At 46.6% G+C, this 18,639-nt stretch overlaps 1 long non-coding RNA gene across 1 annotated transcript in view; it reads right to left on the reverse strand.

Moving 5' to 3' along the window:
* The window catches only part of LOC147710263 (uncharacterized), a 44,935-nt gene that overhangs the window by 2,272 nt on the left and 24,024 nt on the right, over positions 1-18,639 (reverse strand). The window contains exon 2 of the long non-coding RNA XR_015295614.1: positions 15,857-15,939. This is a non-coding gene — a long non-coding RNA (uncharacterized LOC147710263). The remainder of the gene's footprint in view (positions 1-15,856; positions 15,940-18,639) is intronic.

Here is an 18,639-nt window from a genome sequence, read left to right on the forward strand (position 1 = left end):
GCTACCCAGGCCACAGGCTGCCGTTACCCCATAAAACAAGGTAGTGTCTCACCCCGCCATAGGGTTCCTATGCCCAATGGATCAGGGAATTGATGGCCACTGTCGTGGGCTTGAGCCTCTCCGTGATATACGAAACGTCTGCCTCATGCCACTGGTAATTAAAACCCCTTTTCAGATTTTAATGGCTTGGTTTTGCGCTTTGAAGAAATATGCAGCAAAGCCCATGTCTTAGTTCTGCAGATTTCCATGACTGGTGCAGGTTTCAGGTGCTCTTCCGATGAATAGTGTATAGGTGGCACATGATCCAATAAGAGACGCGACTCCCCGACAGGTGGGAGATCTACCTCTGTGGTGCCTACAGTCAATGGACCACAGTTGTTTGTCATAGTCCGGCTCTTGATCACCCAAACAAACGTGGTTCAAACCCATTTGTTCTATTATTATCCTAAGATGAATACAGTCTCAAATGTCTCCTTCCACAGAGCTTAAGATTAATTTCCAGATGCTTGTGTGTGTCCCAGGAACATGTAGAGGCAGAATTAGTCGCCGTTCAGTGTGTCATTTCATAGCCACCTCCCCCCACTGTACCAGTGAAATTACTTTTAAAGCAACTTGGTGCCAGAGTTGCAAGTCACTTTGCTAAATCAATTTCCAAAATATAAATGATGCCTTCTCTCTACTAGATCTATGTAGCCGGGTTATCAATTCTAAGGAACATTTTGTGGGTCTGCTCCCTGCTGAGGTTTGGTTCATTCACATTCTAGATGTGTTTTTATAAGTGGGCTGGACAATCTATATAATAGATGCCCTTTCAGTACGTCATCATCCCCTTAGAATACACCATCATCCCCTTAGAGTACGCCACCACCCCCATTTAAGTACGCCGCCACCCCCATTTAAGTACGCCGCCACCCCCATTTAAGTACGCCGCCACCCCCATTTAAGTACGCCGCCACCCCCATTTAAGTACACCGTCCCCCCATTTAAGTACGCTGTCACCCCATTTATGTATGCAGTCACCCCCCTTCGAGTACGCTGTCACCCCCTTCGAGTACGCTGTCACCCCCGTCGAGTACGCTGTCACCCCCGTCGAGTACGCTGTCACCCCCGTCGAGTACGCTGTCACCCCCGTCGAGTACGCTGTCACCCCCGTCGAGTACGCTGTCACCCCCGTCGAGTACGCCGTCACCCCCTTTGAGTACGCCGTCACCCCCTTTGAGTACGCCGTCACCCCCCTTTGAGTACGCCGTCACCCCCTTTGAGTACGCCGTCACCCCCTTTGAGTACGCCGTCACCCCCTTTGAGTACGCCGTCACCCCCCTTTGAGTACGCCGTCACCCCCCTTTGAGTACGCCGTCACCCCCCTTTGAGTACGCCGTCACCCCCCTTTGAGTACGCCGTCACCCCCCTTTGAGTACGCCGTCACCCCCCTTTGAGTACGCCGTCACCCCCCTTTGAGTACGCCGTCACCCCCCTTTGAGTACGGCCGTCACCCCCCTTTGAGTACGCCGTCACCCCCCTTTGAGTACGCCGTCACCCCCCTTTGAGTACGTCTCTATCCCCTTTGAGTATGTCTCTATCCCCTTTGAGTATGTCACCATACCCTTCGAGTACATTGTCATGTTTGTATGCTGTCATCCCCACTGAGTATCCATCCTCCCCACTGAGTACGTCGTCATCCCCTTTGAGCATGTTATAATGCTCTTTGAATACCTCACCATCCTCTTTGGAGTAGGGCATCTTGTCCTTTGAGAACTCAGTGAGAAGTAGAGTCTGAATTTTTGTTCAGAAGTACAGTGGAACTGCACCAGTAAGGCCGGCTACAACACCCACAAGGAAAGGGGATAGCGACTCACATGTTCATACAGATCTGCATCACTCTCTACGGAACTGGCTGATAGGGGTCTCCTGCCTATTCGCTTGATATAAACTGTTAAAAAAGGTCAGAAAGAAGCGCAACACAGGGGAATTCTATAACTGCCTGTGAGGTCCAGACACTGGGTCACTTCTCATAGTAACTACTTGCGTAAACGTGAACTCTATCCTTGGAGTGCTCGGAGGTGTCATGTTTAATGAGTATGATAAATCCAAGATTCTGGGGATGTTAGAAACAGAATCTGATTCACTACTCTTCAAGTGGTCCCGACGCCAGATGGGAAATCAAAATCAGCACTGGCAAAAATGTTCAAACCAGCTCTGTCACTACCAGAATGTGGACGAGGGGGCACGGCAGAGGTCATCCAACCTCCCCTGAAAGCAGCTCTGTAGCCTGCAGCTTTCGAGGAAATGCCAGAGTGGCAGAATGACCGGTCCAGTCTGGCTCAGAATCTCATTTGGACCATGGAACCTGAGGATGCTCTTCAACGCCAAAGTCTCTTCACTCCAAGTCAACAGAGTGTCAGCCGACTGCTCCCCATACTCTGATTAATGCCACCCCTTCTCACACTGACCATCGGTAGAGTAGGGAAGGTCTGGATGATGATGCATCGTACAGATGTAAAATATCTACACTAACATTCCTAAGAAACTAATTACAAACCTAAAGATCCAGGCAGCTAGGATGTACTTAAACCTTTGTGGTCAGTATTGATATGGTCAAGCTTACAAAGTGCTTCACTGCCTACCAGTGAGTGCACAAATGGAGTTCAGAGTACTCCATGCCATTCACAAAGCCTTCCATGCTTTTGACAAAGCCTTTTGGGGCATCGGCCCAGAATACAGTGAAAAACTGGCACCATGCAAAGTTCCAACCAGAAACCTTCATTCAGCAACTGCCCATCTGATTAACCAATGAAATTTAAAGAGGCTTAACATCAATGTCGATCCCAGAAAATGCAAGGCCGCAGTCTGTGGAACATCCTTAACCAATACTCGACTGCTGCACTTAACCATGGTCAGTTAATAATAATAATAATAAGACATTTATGAAGCTCCTGGCTACACCAGTGGTGTGTCCCCGCGCTAAGTTCAGGAAAGAGTTATATGGACAGGCCTTTTCAAGAATATCAGACAGTCTGCCGGCTCTTTCGACGGGACTCTACCATCCGCAGAAGACTTGGCGCTCTGAAGTTCCTGAAAGGTGACATGCAGGACTTCATACTGTTTCTGGTCTCAAAAGGACGTGATAGTCTATCTCCAACAATGGGACAGGGTGGGATTCATTGCAAATATTTAGGTTTGCAAAGAAACAGTTTAGAGCAGGTCCTTGGTTAAGAGCAGCAGTAGAAGAGATTTACATTAACAATAGTCTGATGTTAAGCCTTCCTGAAAGAAACGTGATGTTAATTGGATTTTGGCCTCGTCAGTCAGCGCTGCATCCTGCAAAATTTCGCAAGCCTGTCAATAGCTCGGAGAAGCTGCTGTCAGAGCCGGTCTGAGAGAGCAGAGCCTCAGTGGATTGAGAGTGTCTGTCAGAAGACTTCCCTCACGTCCGCTAAGCGTTGTTGCAGTGTTGGCGCAGTGCCTTGTCGTGACAGCATCATCGGGCGATCTCACTTCCACAGCACTAATGCATCAACTGCTGAAGATCAATGGTGTGGTGGGAGACTGTGGGGCATGGACAGGTCAACGTGCTGCTCTCTGTAATCAACTGCAAAGGCTACTGATACAACCGTTCAAAAGCCTGGGTCAAATATAGGCACCCACCAGCTTCTGTGGTGAGGGGCACCTTTTCCGAGCTGTGACCCACAGCCTCACTCGTGATACACAGCCTCACTCGTGATACTGGCATGCCCGCTTGTTTCTGATGACAACAGTATGAGGGTGCAGAGGTGATATATCCTGAGATCCGACAAATGAACCCCATATGGTTTATATTTCAAATGATGCAGGATTTAAATGGCCAAATGTATGTCCCACTCTTTCACCATTACAAGTGGCGGGGAGACCCAAAGTATCTACCAGAGCTCTCAGAGCACAGCTGCCCCTGTGGGATGCCTGGTCAGTCAGTTCAGCTGGTCCTGTGCGATGCATGGTCAATCGGTTCATATATACTAGGAGGAGCTGTCCCTATGGGATGTTCAGTCAGTCTGGTCAGTTGGACCAGGAGTAGCTGGTCCTGTGCGATGCCTGGTTAGTCAATTGAGACGGATTATGGGAGATGCCCTTGTGTGATGCCTGGTCAGTCTGGTCAGATGGACTAGGAGAAGCTGGTCCTGTGGGAGGCCCGGTCAGCCAGTTCAGATACCACCACAGGTTGTCAGATCTTGACGTGCCTGTACCAGCTAAACGCAGATGTTGAAAACAAGGGACCAGTGCAGTATCGAAAAACTAGGAGAGGGGTTTCACGAGCGATCCTGCAGACCTGCGATTTAATCCCAGCTAGCCCGCACAATGGAATGTGATCCTGGGCACTCACTTGATCTCCCTGCGCCCCCATCAGGATTACTTACAAACAGGCAACCCCAATAATAAGCACGAGGTAAAGCTCGGCTTTTAAGCTAAACTCCATTGCAAGGCAGGGATGGGACGAACAAAAAGACAATGCCATGTGTCGCCGAGAGGGGGCGGTAGCATCGTCTGCCTCCGAGGTCACAAACTTGATCTGTGGATGATACTCAACGCTGGGACTTTAAAGGAGGTTTGAGATCTTCAGTTCTACCTGTAAGGAGAAGGACAAACCTTCACTTGTCTAAAATTGGATTTGTCAATCACGACTAAACCGTTAATGTGACTAAACAGTTAATGTTCAAAAAAAAAACTGCGACAGGGGAGCGGTGCACCCCCGCAAACTTTCTTCATTCTGAGGGGTGTGACGGAAAGCGAGAGCTCTCTCAACATAAGTCTGTTGGCAGCATGACACTGAATATTTTAAAAATAAACCCAATGACTCACCGAAATTAAGGAAAAAAGTCAGCCAAGACAACTTAAAAGCAAAACGGAAAATGAGAAAAAGAGGAGAAAACCCCTAGCAACTACTAAATTAGGAGACGCAGCACTTTTCATGCTGCACCAGAGAGTGTAGGGTCAAGATGAGTTAAGCGGCCCTTCACACTCCCTGCTGTGGCTTCATACCCAACTGAAGGGTGTGCTGGGAAGGCGCCTCGCGAACTGTTGTAAGATGCTGTGTGAGGCAGGGACCTTTTACTGCTGTGGGAATCCCCGATACCGCTAACAAGGCCATCTCGTCATTGCATATTCTATTCCATTCAATGCATAAGGATTTCTTAAGCGCCTAGAAACCCATGAGGGCTTCCCCGCACTGAGAAACACGCAGGTAAACTGCAACTGAGAAATCTCTGAGCATTTTCCTAAAGGATGATTCCGAGTTGGTCTGTTTTGGGTTCCGCGGCGCCCAATCCAGCGTCTAGGCACTAGGAAGGCCGAAGATCTGCCGTCGCTCCTGATTCTCATTACCCTGGGTCCTGCGAGCACATGTTGATGAGTAGAACGCAACATTCTTGCAGGAGTGTACGGAGAAAGCGGATTTTGGATCATTTTAGGACCTCCATCATGGCTCACTTTGTTGGGATACACAATACTTTAAAATGTATCCTCTTGGGTACAGGCAGCCAATGTAGGCCTACCAGGCAGTGGCCACAGAATGACGCCTGGGAACTTTAGAAGAATTTGTGCCGCGACATGGACCTCTAGCTACCTAAATGCAAAGAGTTCTCGTAGTCAAGGCTAGACATCGCGAGACCTTGTATTACCTTTCTGCGAGAGGTCTCTGGTGGACATCCATGCAGTTTTCTTAAAGCTCTTAATATGCCATAGCAGGCAGCTGCCAGTTTTTTAGCTTGCGTCGCCGTTGTCATTTTTCCATCAATCCATACGCCAAGGCTTTGACTTCTTATTTTGGAGCTGGTGAGTCCCCAGAGAGTCAGGCCCGTTCCTTTCCATCCCTTTCGAGGGGTTGATCTCTACCACCAACACCTCGTTTGTTCCCTGTTAAGCTTAAGACTACTTCCTGCCATCCCCTCCTCAACATGTTTAAGGCAAGCATTAAGAGGGGCTGAGATGTTCATAAGTATTGCATACATACATTGCATATACCTCCTGGCGAGGCAATATACAGAAAGACCCGGGCTACTTGCGTTAGACTGTAAAGTTCACTTACATGGGGGCTATTCTGCAACACTTTGAGGGCTGAGAATTATTATTTTTCAGTGTTAGGTTTGTGGAACCCTGATCTGTGGGCGGTCAGACTGTGTAAAGCATGCAAGGACTGAGGACATTCTGTCGTCGTTAGCGAGGGGCGCGGAGTAGACGGGGTCTCCTGTCCACTTCATCGGACGAGCCTAGCAGTCATGACTGGAGGGAATAATTAAATTATAAGAAATTGAAATTTTGGGAAGATAGTGTCATTTTTTGTTGGCTATTCACAAGCCTTCACACTGAATTTACACATCTACATGCAATGCCAAACAAGCATTGGCAAAGCAAGTGGATCTGGGTTTAATGTGCTTACCACATGTGCAGCATTAGCCGACTAGAGCAAGGCACACAGGAGGAAGCCCACAGAGACAAGAGTGAGCAATAGTTATAAAATAGTTCCTCATGCAGTTAAATGCAATTACTGGTGGAAGGGTACACTCAAATAGCCAATAGTAATTCCTGAGCAATGAATACACACCACGAGGGTGAGCCTAGACCTGAGTGACTAATGTCTCTTGCCGACAGCCGCGGCCCGTGCAGGTAAGAGCGGGGTGTGGGGGAAGGGGTGGCGGGTGGCTTGGGGGGGGCGGGGGTGGGGGGAGTTCGACAGACAACCAGGGAAAATAAAAAAAATAATTGATTTTCCCCCATTGTCGTCTGTCGAAATCCTCACCCCGCCACCCGGCCCCACTGCTCTTACCTGTACAGGCCTCGGCTGCTTGCCGATGGCTGAAAGAGGCCGGTTAAAGAAAGCCAATGGTTAAAGGGAGAAGGTCCACATCCGGTATCAGGGCCACTGGAATTATGCGGTAGGAGAGAGCCAAATTATGCAGCAGTGCTGAGTAAATTGTGTGGCATAATGTGACACACTTTGTAACAGTATTACTATTACTTCATTATTTCGGCATTTTTTTATTTGGTAACATTGTCTGGGCATTGGTTGCACCTCATTAGTACCTGTTTAACACCCAAATATAGCAATAAGTGACAGAAAGGTGACACGTCCAGGTTTGCAAAGGGCCTTCCGCTGAGCTGCAACACATGTTGCTGCATTTTTAGTAACTTTTGAACTGTTTAAGCTAGAAACAAAAACGTTTTTTTATTTTTTTTTTTACAAATCTGCAGATTATTCGGCAGATGATTGATTATGTGGCAAATGCAACAAATCTATAATAATGCGAAAATCGCAGCTGCTGCACAATCGCCTAATTCCAGTGGCGCTGGCAATAAGTCTGACGGCTAGGTAGAACCTGTAGTGAATTTTCAAATTTGGTTAAGGAGTAATCATTTGCAAAGAAAGCTGTGATTCTTACAGGGTAAGATCTATGCACCTCGGTTTTTTTTGTGAACTCAAAAAAATATGAAACTATATGGAATTTGTAGGCACAAGCCCAGGGCTCAGTTACTACTTTCTTTGTGAAAGGGCACCTCTGATGTGGCATCAAGTAGCTACTGAACCCACCCTGCCCAGAAAAAAGTACCTGCTGTGAACCGACTCCTTCAGAGAAAGTGAATAAACAGCAGGCTTTCTTCATGCGCCTTGAAGAGGTCACTACCCGCTTGGAGAAACAGAACTGAGGTGAGCCTTTTCACAGTGGTGTTTTAGTGCAGGAGCAATCAAAATAAACCGCGCTCGCCTTAATTGGAACATTATGGGGCAGGCAGGGTCCAGGTTGTGTCTGATGAAAGGCATTCCATTCTAAGTGGAATAGAAATAACAAAAATAAACGGACAACTGAAACCAACCTTTAAGTCGCATTAATTCGGAACAGCTGCAAGGCATAAATAATAACTGTATATTTATCCAGCTTGTAAATTCCTTAAATATTATGTGTTACAAAGGGTTCATTGGCCTTTTTGTTTTACATTTTCAACCTTAAGCGAAAGTGGACATGTTGTGGGAGAAATACAAAGTGTGCAATGAATTTAGTTTCGAAAAGGAGAGTAAAAAACAGCTGGGAAAATCTATATCTGAATTTATGTAAAAGGCGTAAAGCAAATTTATGAAAGGTCTCCTTATTGCTGGATCAGCATTTTACGTTATACTTGACACGGCACTGTTGATTGCTGACGTCTAGTCTTGGACCAAAAGCAAGGTAGTGCCAGGAGTGAATTTGTTTACAGTAACAATGTGGTAACTTTACCACCCTCCTCCACCAGGGGTCAGAGGAGAGCCAGCACTGCACATCTGTGTCCTACCTACTGTAGGCTAGGATCCAAACGCAGGCACTTGGGCGAGGTCCACAATTGAAGAGTGAGATGACATGTGTCTTTATTTCTCATACGTCATTACAGGTATGACCCAGTGCTTTTCTTTAAACATGCAGGAGTCAGACAAGCGGAAATACACTCCTGGGGGCCAGTTGGTGGTTTTGAGCAAGGAACTGGGACTTTTTGCCTACAACGTCCCCTGCCCTGACTTAAGAGTCAATGCCGGTCAATGCACCCTGGCATTGTGTCATTGAGTTGTGAGTTGTCTAGAGCACCAGGTGCTTGGCATGGGCATTCACGGGCAGCCACTGGGTGATGCTGAAGTGCAGCAGAACTTGCTATGCCAAGCCCCCTCCATCACCGGTTTATATTGGATATTATTGGGGTAAAGCCATGAAGGCGTCTTGGGGCACCTGCGGAGCGTGCCCACCCGACCAATCATTCCATCGATCGGTAGCACCTCTTGCCACACCGGACCCTTAGACACCATAAGTAGGAGTAAAACACTGTGCGCCCTGATGCCCCCCTGAGGGGGTCCGACCCCTCTTTCTTCTGCTGAACCGCCTTCCGCTGGCATCTCTTCGCCACAGAGGGTGCGGCATCCAGCACATGCACCAGAGGCAAAGGGCAGAGGCAAGAACCTCTTTTATTCCTTCTGTGTACTTTACAGACTCGCACATGGGAATAAATAAAACGTGCAAGCCCCGCTCTTGAGGAGCACACGCTTGTGAATAGATGGCACTGCACATGTGAAAGGAGTGCAGCGATTGGACAGCTGCAGACTGAGGTGCTGGTAAGTGGGCGTGTACCTTATGGTATGTGTGCACACATCTCTTATTCATGAAGGGATTTGTACCAGTTGCTCAAGGTCCTTTCATCAGTTAGACCTGGTCTGGCAGCAGCAGGGCAATGCACAAACAGAGGGGGTGGGGAGGGGGGGGGGAGTGTCAATCTGACATCTTACTTTCTTGGAGGAACCACATGTGGAAAAGAACAGTACATTTCCATGAATGGGCCCTTTAGGGATGTCCCTTTACACTCACTGACGTCACACGTGTCCATAACAATACCTGGTCCCCATCACTCCCCACCATGTCTAAGCATGGAAAGCATGCCCTATGTTTACCACCCAGTCTCCACCTACAACTGGTCTCCTTTGTGAAGTAGGGGTCCTGTGTCTCGTGCAACCTTTTGGCCCATTGATACACAACTATGCATCATTGTGTGTGATACCTTCGTGAATTAAGCCTTTATGGCTGATCACTGTCACTGCAGTTCCCATAATGCAATGGGGCATAGTTGGCACTAGTTAGTGTTTCCAAGGTCTCAAGCCTAGAAATAGACCATGTGTAAGCACATTAGATAAAGCATGGCTGCACGCGAGGCCGCTGGCTAGCGCCTACCTCTTCCTCATGTACTCAGGGGTTGCTCCTCCACTAGGGTGGAAGAGCGTCGCCCCACTGCTTTCTCGCAGTGCGAGAAGCAGAAACTTAAAATGGTAATACATTTCAGTTATTAACATTTTGTGTTTGGTTGCGGGTGGACGGGACTGAGCTGCAAGCCGGGCAGGGGCCGAGTGCTGTGCCCACTCCTGAGTGCACACATTCTGTTTGGTCGGCCCTCTGGGGCTGCCCAACCCAGTCATGTGCATTCTGCCTTTCTCCATGCAGGCTTCCTGAAGCATTGTGATTGGCTTAGGGAAGGAAGCCTTGCCCCGCTTCCTGTTCCTGACGGAGGCAGAAGACCAGAGGCAGAGAAGACGCGGGACCCTGCCGGCAGAAAGGTAAGTTAATTTTTTTAATTATTTTTAAATTTAACAACCCTTGGGCACCCCCTTGCATGACCCCCCTGCCCGCAAGCCATTCCAGCTGCAACTGTGTACCTTGCATCTTCTCCCATCCCTCCGATGAGGCAAGAGGCCCCTCCCCTCTGAAGAGTGAACAGTGGAACGATCGGAGATACTATACACGGTCCCGGATAGGAGTCCCATGTGTGCGCATTCTCATTTGAACGTCGAGATCTTGGTTGAAAACCTTCTCCTTTGTCATCCCGGGTAGCTGGCCTGTAGCCAGGTGTGTTGAAATCAGTGATTTTCGTCAGTTTGCTGCTATTTTCGTTGATTCTCTTTCCAAATCTCTGGAACTCTTCGGTAACGATCCAGACCCAACAGCGAAAAAAAGAATCCGAAGATGGCGACCAAAGGTGGGAGCTATGGAGGAAGTGTGTCAACGTCACGAAGGACACCAAATGGTGGTATGCCGTCGCCCACCTGGGCCACGAAAAAAAAAAATAGACTACAATCCCGGACCCAACCACTAGATGGTGGAATAATGCACAGCATAGTGAATCCAGAAAGATTCACCCTGCAAAACAGTGGAGAGAAAGCAGTAGTACTAATGGAGACACAGGTAGTAACAATGGAGGCACAGGAGTAGCAACAGTGGAGACAGGAGTAACAACACTGGAGACACAGCAGTAGTAACAATGAAGACAGGAGTGCCTTGACTTGGGCTCACCTACCGTTTAGCAAGTATAAACCTTACTTCAATTTCTACTACTACTTGCAATTGTGAATTCCCAAATCAGTGCTACTAGTTTAGAGAGATAAAATGATTTGCAATTTGCACAGGATCACACCATTTGATGAAGTGGAAAAGCCAGGATTTTAGCTTTGGTTGTCTTTGGGTTCACAAACCGAGCTACAGGAGCCCCCGGATCTAGAATTACCTGTTCAATTGGTAACACATTATTGTACTTGGGAAACCCACTGCCTTATCCTAATAGTCGTCACCCATGCAAACCACTCAGGACTGGTAAGGAGGCGGCGAAGTAACCTACCTATAGTAAGCTCATCAACAAGGCCGCTTTTTGTTTTTTAACTTTAATCTTTTTATAACGTGCCTACGCAACCACGTGATGATTCTTGCCGCTGTAACGCAAGAACAGGGTTTAATGAGAAAGTGGCACCATTCTGACCGTAAAATCAGCAAAAATTGCTCGAGGTTGGTGGTAGTACTCATTATCATTTCTTTAATTTAAAAAAAGTTGTCTTAAAAAAAAGTGATAAGTCCCTCGAATAACCCTCTTCCAGCAGTGTCCTGATTATGCACGGTGTTATCAGTAACTGGGTGGTGAAGAGGCATTGGCTGGCGACAGATGACATCACAATAAAGAGGGCGTGTCCAGCATCTACAGACTTCCGGGGTAGTTCTTTGAAAAAGTGTGGGAAACATTAGTTCCCATTTAGGGGGCCACGGAATGTGTTTCTCCCGCGGGCAGACACATTTGAAAAGAAAAAAGAAAGCATTGCCAAGTATGTGAGGTTTATGATATGCCGGCGCTGCTGAAATAGCCCCATTAAAGCCTTCCCAGGCCCAGCACTTAGGGGCTAAGTGAAGCCCCTGCGCGTTCGACACTTTGTAAAAGAAGGTGCTGAGGAAAGGAAAGGCCCGGTTGCCACTTAGGGATGGCTCTCTGGCAGCCGGCATCTTGCCACCAGAAGCACTGACATGACCGGGCAGCTGGAATCATATTTCTTGTTTCACGTGTCTTGATTAAAATGTGTGTTCTCAAAAGTACAAAAACATTGAATAACTATCACATATCAGTCAAAAAAGAGCATGTTATCAAAAAGAAAATATGCACTGGGACTAAGAAAAACTGCAAAGAATGATATAAAAGATCGAGAAAAGAAATAAGAAAAAGAGCACCAAAGAACAGAAAATAAGATTCAATATCCTAATCACAATTTCAAACATTAACAAATGCAACAACACATGCAAATGTAATACCCGAAATCTTGGTCGGTTCTTTCCCTATTCGTGAGGAGGGGGCTGGGGGCAGCTGCTCCAGGAACCTTTAAATAAACTGAAGCAATGAATCCACTGCTCGGCCATCGACATGTTCTTTGGTACAAGGGTGCTGTACTGTGGGGTGGTGGCGTGCGGGGTCAGGTAATGCCATTCTGTACTTGTCGCGGATTACAGGTGACATCATCTCTCGCCAGTATGTTTTTTTTTTTAACCCTGTCGACACGTTGCAAATAACGAAGTCACCTTCCATTTCTCCCAAGACAAAGTACTATTTGCAACCCAACGACCTGCGGTGACATCACAGGAAGTGGCATTATCTCACCATAAACCCGGAAGACCAGCCACTGTATTTTACTGTTCAGATCTGAGGCTGTGGCAGGTCACTGGACAGTGAAGGATAAGCTGACTGACCAGAATGACTAAAAAAAGGCCACATATCAACTGTGAGGTGGACTAAACCGCAGGCTTCATCACCGATGCAAGAGACGGGGTAATGTTGGCTCCCGCGAACACCATCCGTGAATCTGTGATCCTCTTATGCAATGATATCACATACCTTTCTGTTTACTTTCATTTATCAGATTGGCCATGTATTCCGAAACCTATAATATCAAAACCAGTTCAACAAACTTTAGGTTAAGAGTTTTAGAATCTAGCCATTTTTAAAGGTGGGTTTTCTGGTCTAACAAGGCATAGGTGCCAGAGGAGTGTCAGTCAAGCTTAGAGGTGGGACTTCCTGCCTGGCGAGGAAAAGCCGCCCCATGAGTAAAAGCTTTCTTTTTTATCTGTCGAACTTCCTGTCTACCAAAGCACAGAGGAGTTTCAGTCAAGTTAAATGGTGGAACTTCCTGTCAGGCCAGGCAGAGGCGCCAGATGTGTTTCAGCCACTTGTAACAGTAGGACTTCCTGTCTGAATTGCACAGACTCCGTTAACTGTAAGAAAGACACTCATTTCATTTGATGCTGGTTTCCTCCACCCTGGAATTGCCAATGAGGGCTACACTTACAAGCAACTGCAGCTTTATGTCCGTCAGTTGTTTCCATGATTCTAATCTTGGCGACTCTGCGTGCTGAATTCACTTCTGATGTCATCACTGTGCGTCCCCTGATTGATACCTGCCCCCTAAACGCAAACTCTAGACGTGCCGTTCTATCCTTTCTGGAACCCTGGCTGTCCTGGCTAGAATGGCTGCCTCTCACGAGCTGGCCCACAACCCAGTTTTTCGCTTGCAAGGACCTGCGTAAACTCAGTGCTGCCCTGCAATCCAAGGTTTCCATTGTGAGCCGGTATCACCCCATGCCCCTCAAACTGCACCCCAACTTGCATTACTTGACCGCTTCCCTCCTCTCTCTGGGCACATGATCACAGATAATCCCCCTTGCCTTCGAGCCACGCCCTACAGGGAATGTCCTGTTTTTTCCCCTGTTATATTTGCACAATAGAAACCCTCCTACATTAACACAGACATCTCTCCAGAGTTAGCCCAATATTGTGACCCGCGAGGTAGCGGCTACCCTTGACTTCGCTCACTACTCTTGACTGGCCAGTCCCTCTTCTTGCTGCAAGATGTCTCTCATCAGTAGTCTGGCCAGCCTGCAGGGGTGGTTTTCCTAATTGCTTGTGTTGCTTCACAAGTCACGCGACATTTGCTTCAAGTGATGGATGCGCCGCTCCACCGTCTTAATACGGGTCCTGCATAATTTAGCAAAATGCTTTTTCTGGGCTTCACAAACGCATGGGCTCCAAGCAGGCACTTATTATCCACTGCGAGAAACGCTCAGATCCTCGGGACACAGGAAAATGAGAAACAGATGCCTTGGACAGAAAGTCCCACTGGCGGCGTCTTTCATCCGCCGCCGGCGCTCAGCCGACCTCAGAAGTCTGAAGGCAGAAGCGGGGACGCGGGACTTCGTGGCACTGCCCAAGGCAGGCCCTCCGACGCGGTCTGGGGAGAGGAAGACGGCTTTGCACAACTGGCTCAAATCCAGCCTACTTCACCGTAGTCAATCACAACTTGAGGTTATTTTGAGGTTTTTCCATCTCATTATCACAGATATGTTGGGTGACATTTATGAAACATCACAACTGCTGCCCTACCCATCATTACCCAAATGACTTCCAGCCCTAAGTTTCATACAATACATGAAAGGAAGGGTGGGAGGTGTGATTTGATATCAAGTCTATTAAGTTTAATGCTGCAGATTCTCAAGGAAATAGCGGCAAAACAGCGTGACCTAAAAAAAAAAATCTGAGAGACGAGGCGGATTCAAGACTGGGGTACTTGGTTTTCTGAATGGCTGCTTATTGAAATATGGGTGTGACCCTGAATATCGACCCCTGAATATGGATGGGACAGAATATTGAGAACAAAGTATTGAGAAAAACAATATCTATGGATAAATCTAAATTTCCTAAACCTAATTTGACATATATGTACCTACGCAGGACATATCTCTTCAAGGTACCTAGATGTGAAGTTAGGAATAGTAAATCGAGACTTTGCTATATACACTTACCTTTCGATATGATGTTCCGTGAAATTTTTATATGGCAACATTCTAGGGATCTATATTCAGGGAGGGGGGGATTCCAAGTGTGTTCTCCATTTGCGTAAAGTAGAAGGATTTGCCTCCGTGTGGATGGAGCAGGATTGCCCTGTAATATAACTGTGCAAACAGAAACCCTACCTAATATGCAATTATGACCCTTTCAGAGGAACCGTCAAAAACATGTTAGGGTATTCTGAACATCAAATGCTCCCAGTGTCTAATCTGTATCTCCGGTGGAAAGCCACAAAAACCTGCAACGCTTCTGCCTGAATGATTCAAGTAAGACTATGAAATGTTGGTTCCCCTTTCATCCGCCCGAGCCGCTGCTATGAGTCACTTGCTTTTTACCCTACTTGACTTTGGCTTCGAGATTCCTCCTCAGCAGTTGACTTTGATTTTGTCTATTAATGTCCCATGTAGGAGAGGAGACGCTTCACTGTTTGCAGAATCAGCAACTACTCCGCTGGGCACCCTCAGCGGTCATCTCCGCGGTCCCTCTGAAGGGTTTGTGTCCTCTTTAAATAGTTGAAGATGGCAGAGGAGATTTAAACCGTCAAAGGAGACACGCCATAGGCTTCGCCTTGACTTGAGTCCACCCGTCGTCTCTGGTTGTCCTGCACGCCTACCCTCTCCGCTGTATAGCATTTTTCCAGACCTGGCACGCTTGAAAAAGACGCGGCACACCGAAGTACGTACATTACAGGAGTCTATTGTTTGGTTTGGTGGCTTAGTTTGGCCATATGACAGCTCAGTGAAGCTTTAGACCACCCAGTCCGAAAAGGAGTCCGCTCCACAATGCACTGTACACAAAACACTTGGCGATAAGATAGAAAGTTATCTCGTAAGTGTACATCTTTTTAAAGAAAATCCAAAGAAGCGATATGTTGATGCTGTGTAAGCTTGTTAATAAATAATTCCATTTGGCAGAAAAACTTGTAAATATATGAGAAATAATCTAAAGTATTGAATTAATTGCAGCAAAAAGATGACGGCCCTCGTATCACTGAATGGAAACCAAAGCGCATTGAAACGAAGTCAAGTTAGAGTACCCCTGAGTTCATAGGTTGATGGAATAAGCAGAGGCCACATGGACAACAGCAAGTATGCAGGCAGTGTTTCTGCCCCGTTTCCGATGCATATGATAACAATTAATTATAGGATAACATTGTAAGGAATTGCTATCTCACCTTCTCTGTCATAAGTTGCAACATAACTGTAGGGTTACTTCCACCGCTGGCCTAGAATGAGTAGTGTCCGAGTATTCAGCCACCTACGAAAAAAATAAATTGGTTAGTCGAGCGCATTAACTGTGCATCGGTATAAAAGTCATACTGCAAATCCGAAGTGTGCTATATGGATTTAAAAAAACTTTTTGTCAAATTTGAGGACATTATCTACACAGTTCTGAGTAATCGCCAAAATGAACAAAAACAACTGCTTCTATAAACAATGCTGACTGAAAGAACAACCCTAAATCATATGTAGAAAGCAATCAACTCTAGCCAAGAAATGGCCCCAAACCGAGAGAAAAGTACACCCACCCCTACTCGTGAAGCACCACAAAGGTCTTCCTAGATGAGGCGCATCCTACTTTCACACTTATTCAAACCACTGAACTTACTCTCTACTAACCACACAATTGCACATCAACAAACACCATCAAACAATGGTTTGCCACCAGAGTCACAGCCATTCCATATCGAATGAAAGGATGGCCAACTAGAGGAATGCACGAGGATGCCAGGAAAATGGTAGATGGCGCTATACTGATGCGAATAACACAAGGTGCCAATCACAAAATGTAATCACGCAGTAATGTATTCTTATAAATTGTCCATTGCAAAGTATGCAGATTCTAGGCTTTATAACCAACACCAGCATTTATTACAGAATATTAAGCCCCACCCCAAGCCATTAGTATCAACATATGTGGTGTGTCCAATTGATGATAATGCTCTACTCATGGCATTGCTGATCTTGGAGCGATGAAAGACTAAGTTGCCATTTTAGGGATTCAAGCTCGTGGCTGAAGACGAGAGGAGAGGAAGCGGCACGCGTGCTAAACTGCTTAACTTGCTGGATGACTCGGACGCCATGCGCCTCTGTCGGGCTCCAAGACCTCTGAGCAATGGACCTCAAACGGGGTCCATTATCCAATCAACATCACCAACAGAGGGGCCAACGCTCTTGTGAAAGCTGAAGGTCGTTGACATGAGGTCTGTCAGACTTTGGGATTTAGACTCTGGTACATCGTGTCATTGCACTCAACTGACTTGCAAATCGTAACATCTTTCTAGCTTGTGCGTTGAGACATACGGTGAACTGGAATAAGCCGAAAAACAATGCTGGGCTGTCGGAATGTGCCAACCTTAAGCATCCTCTGCTCTTCCTTTGATTCTAGGGAGAAATATTTCAACAATGGGCCTTATGAGTCCTATCTTGGGATAGAAAGATCAGGGGAGCAGGTCTATTTCACAATATCATTGATTCCCCCCACTCTGGTGGTTTTATTGTCTGTTTCATGAAGACAATTGGTGTCGGGGGTGGGAAGGGAGCGCCACCATCTTACCCTCCCATCCCCTCATGCCTCCCCCTCCTCATCTCCCCCCACCTTCCTCCTCCCCCCTCCGGTAGAGCATCTTCTGATGCATGTCTCCCCAGTTAAAGCTAGTGGGTTGAGTAGCAGACACAGAGCAGTTCTGCCGGAAGCCTATGGCTGGGTGCTTGCAGGCGGCAATGCTTCTGTGCTGAATGGTCAAAGCCAGAAACCCTCCTCCAGTGATTTGATGCCGCTGAATAAAACTTGTGCAAACAGCTGCTCATCAAACCCAGATTAATTCAAATTCCTCTGTCCACACCTGAGGACACTGAAAAGGTCTTTCGGATTTTCAAAGCAGAGCAAACAGTGCCATGTGTGGACATTTATTTTTAGGTCTGGCCAAGAGGCCGCTTTGGTTAAATCTCCAGCTTCATGTTTAAAAAACTATATATTTATTAATAAAAATATATATATAAATGCTCTTTCAGTCAGCCCCCGTCATCCACTGGTCTGTTCAAGTCTCATTGGCGCTTTGCTTCCGCTCACCACAGCCTACATCATGGGGAAATGAATCGGCTCTCTTCAGCCGCTGCATCTTTTTCGGGTGAGGTTTTTTTTTCTGTTGCACCTGTGCACATCCACCTAGAAGTAGTGTACTGCAGTTGCAGAGATAGTAGGCCAATCTCTGCTTTCATTTCATTTTGTATTTTTTTTTTTCATATCTGAAATGGGTAATTTTTCACTTTTCTTCAAACATATGCGCACCACATGTAGACTGAATTAGTTTAAAAAAATGTTTTTTTACCTTAATACATTTAACTTTATAGTATACTTTTGCATAGAACATAATTAATTAAAAAAGGCGAGGCCTGCCAAGGCCAGACCTGTTGGCTTTGCCACGAATTGCTTTATATTACACATTCATACACACTGTCTTGGTGTCATTGTTGCTTCTAGCAGATATTCTGTTGAGCAAGTTTATCTTGCACCATTTCCACTTGGTTTACAGCGGCTCTTAACGACATTGGCTTGTTTTTAGCTCTAGTCATTGTAAATAGATTTATAAGATACACCTCTTTCGATAATAGGGGAATAAACTAATTCGGAGCAAGTTAAGAAAAACATCTGACGTGTGTCCAATTGATAAACTGAGGTGTAGTGACTCTCTTAGAACCGAATATTGACACAACCTCCTATTGTGGATCCCTATATTCCTTTGTCTCCATTAGCCGAGCGCTGGGTATTGCTGGGAGCATTGCGTGTTTGATGGGTGGGAAGTCTTTGGGCATTGTTGTTCTTGCTTCCGCTTCAATCACTTTGCCTATGTCTCTTTGTGGTTCAGTATCTGCACTTGAGAAGATTTCACAATGACGTGCCTCCATGGAGGGCACCACCGGTATACATTAGAAGGGCAAATGCAATGCATGTGTA

This window comes from Lissotriton vulgaris, chromosome 5 (assembly GCF_964263255.1).
Source record: "Lissotriton vulgaris chromosome 5, aLisVul1.2, whole genome shotgun sequence".
NCBI lineage: Eukaryota > Metazoa > Chordata > Amphibia > Caudata > Salamandridae > Lissotriton > Lissotriton vulgaris.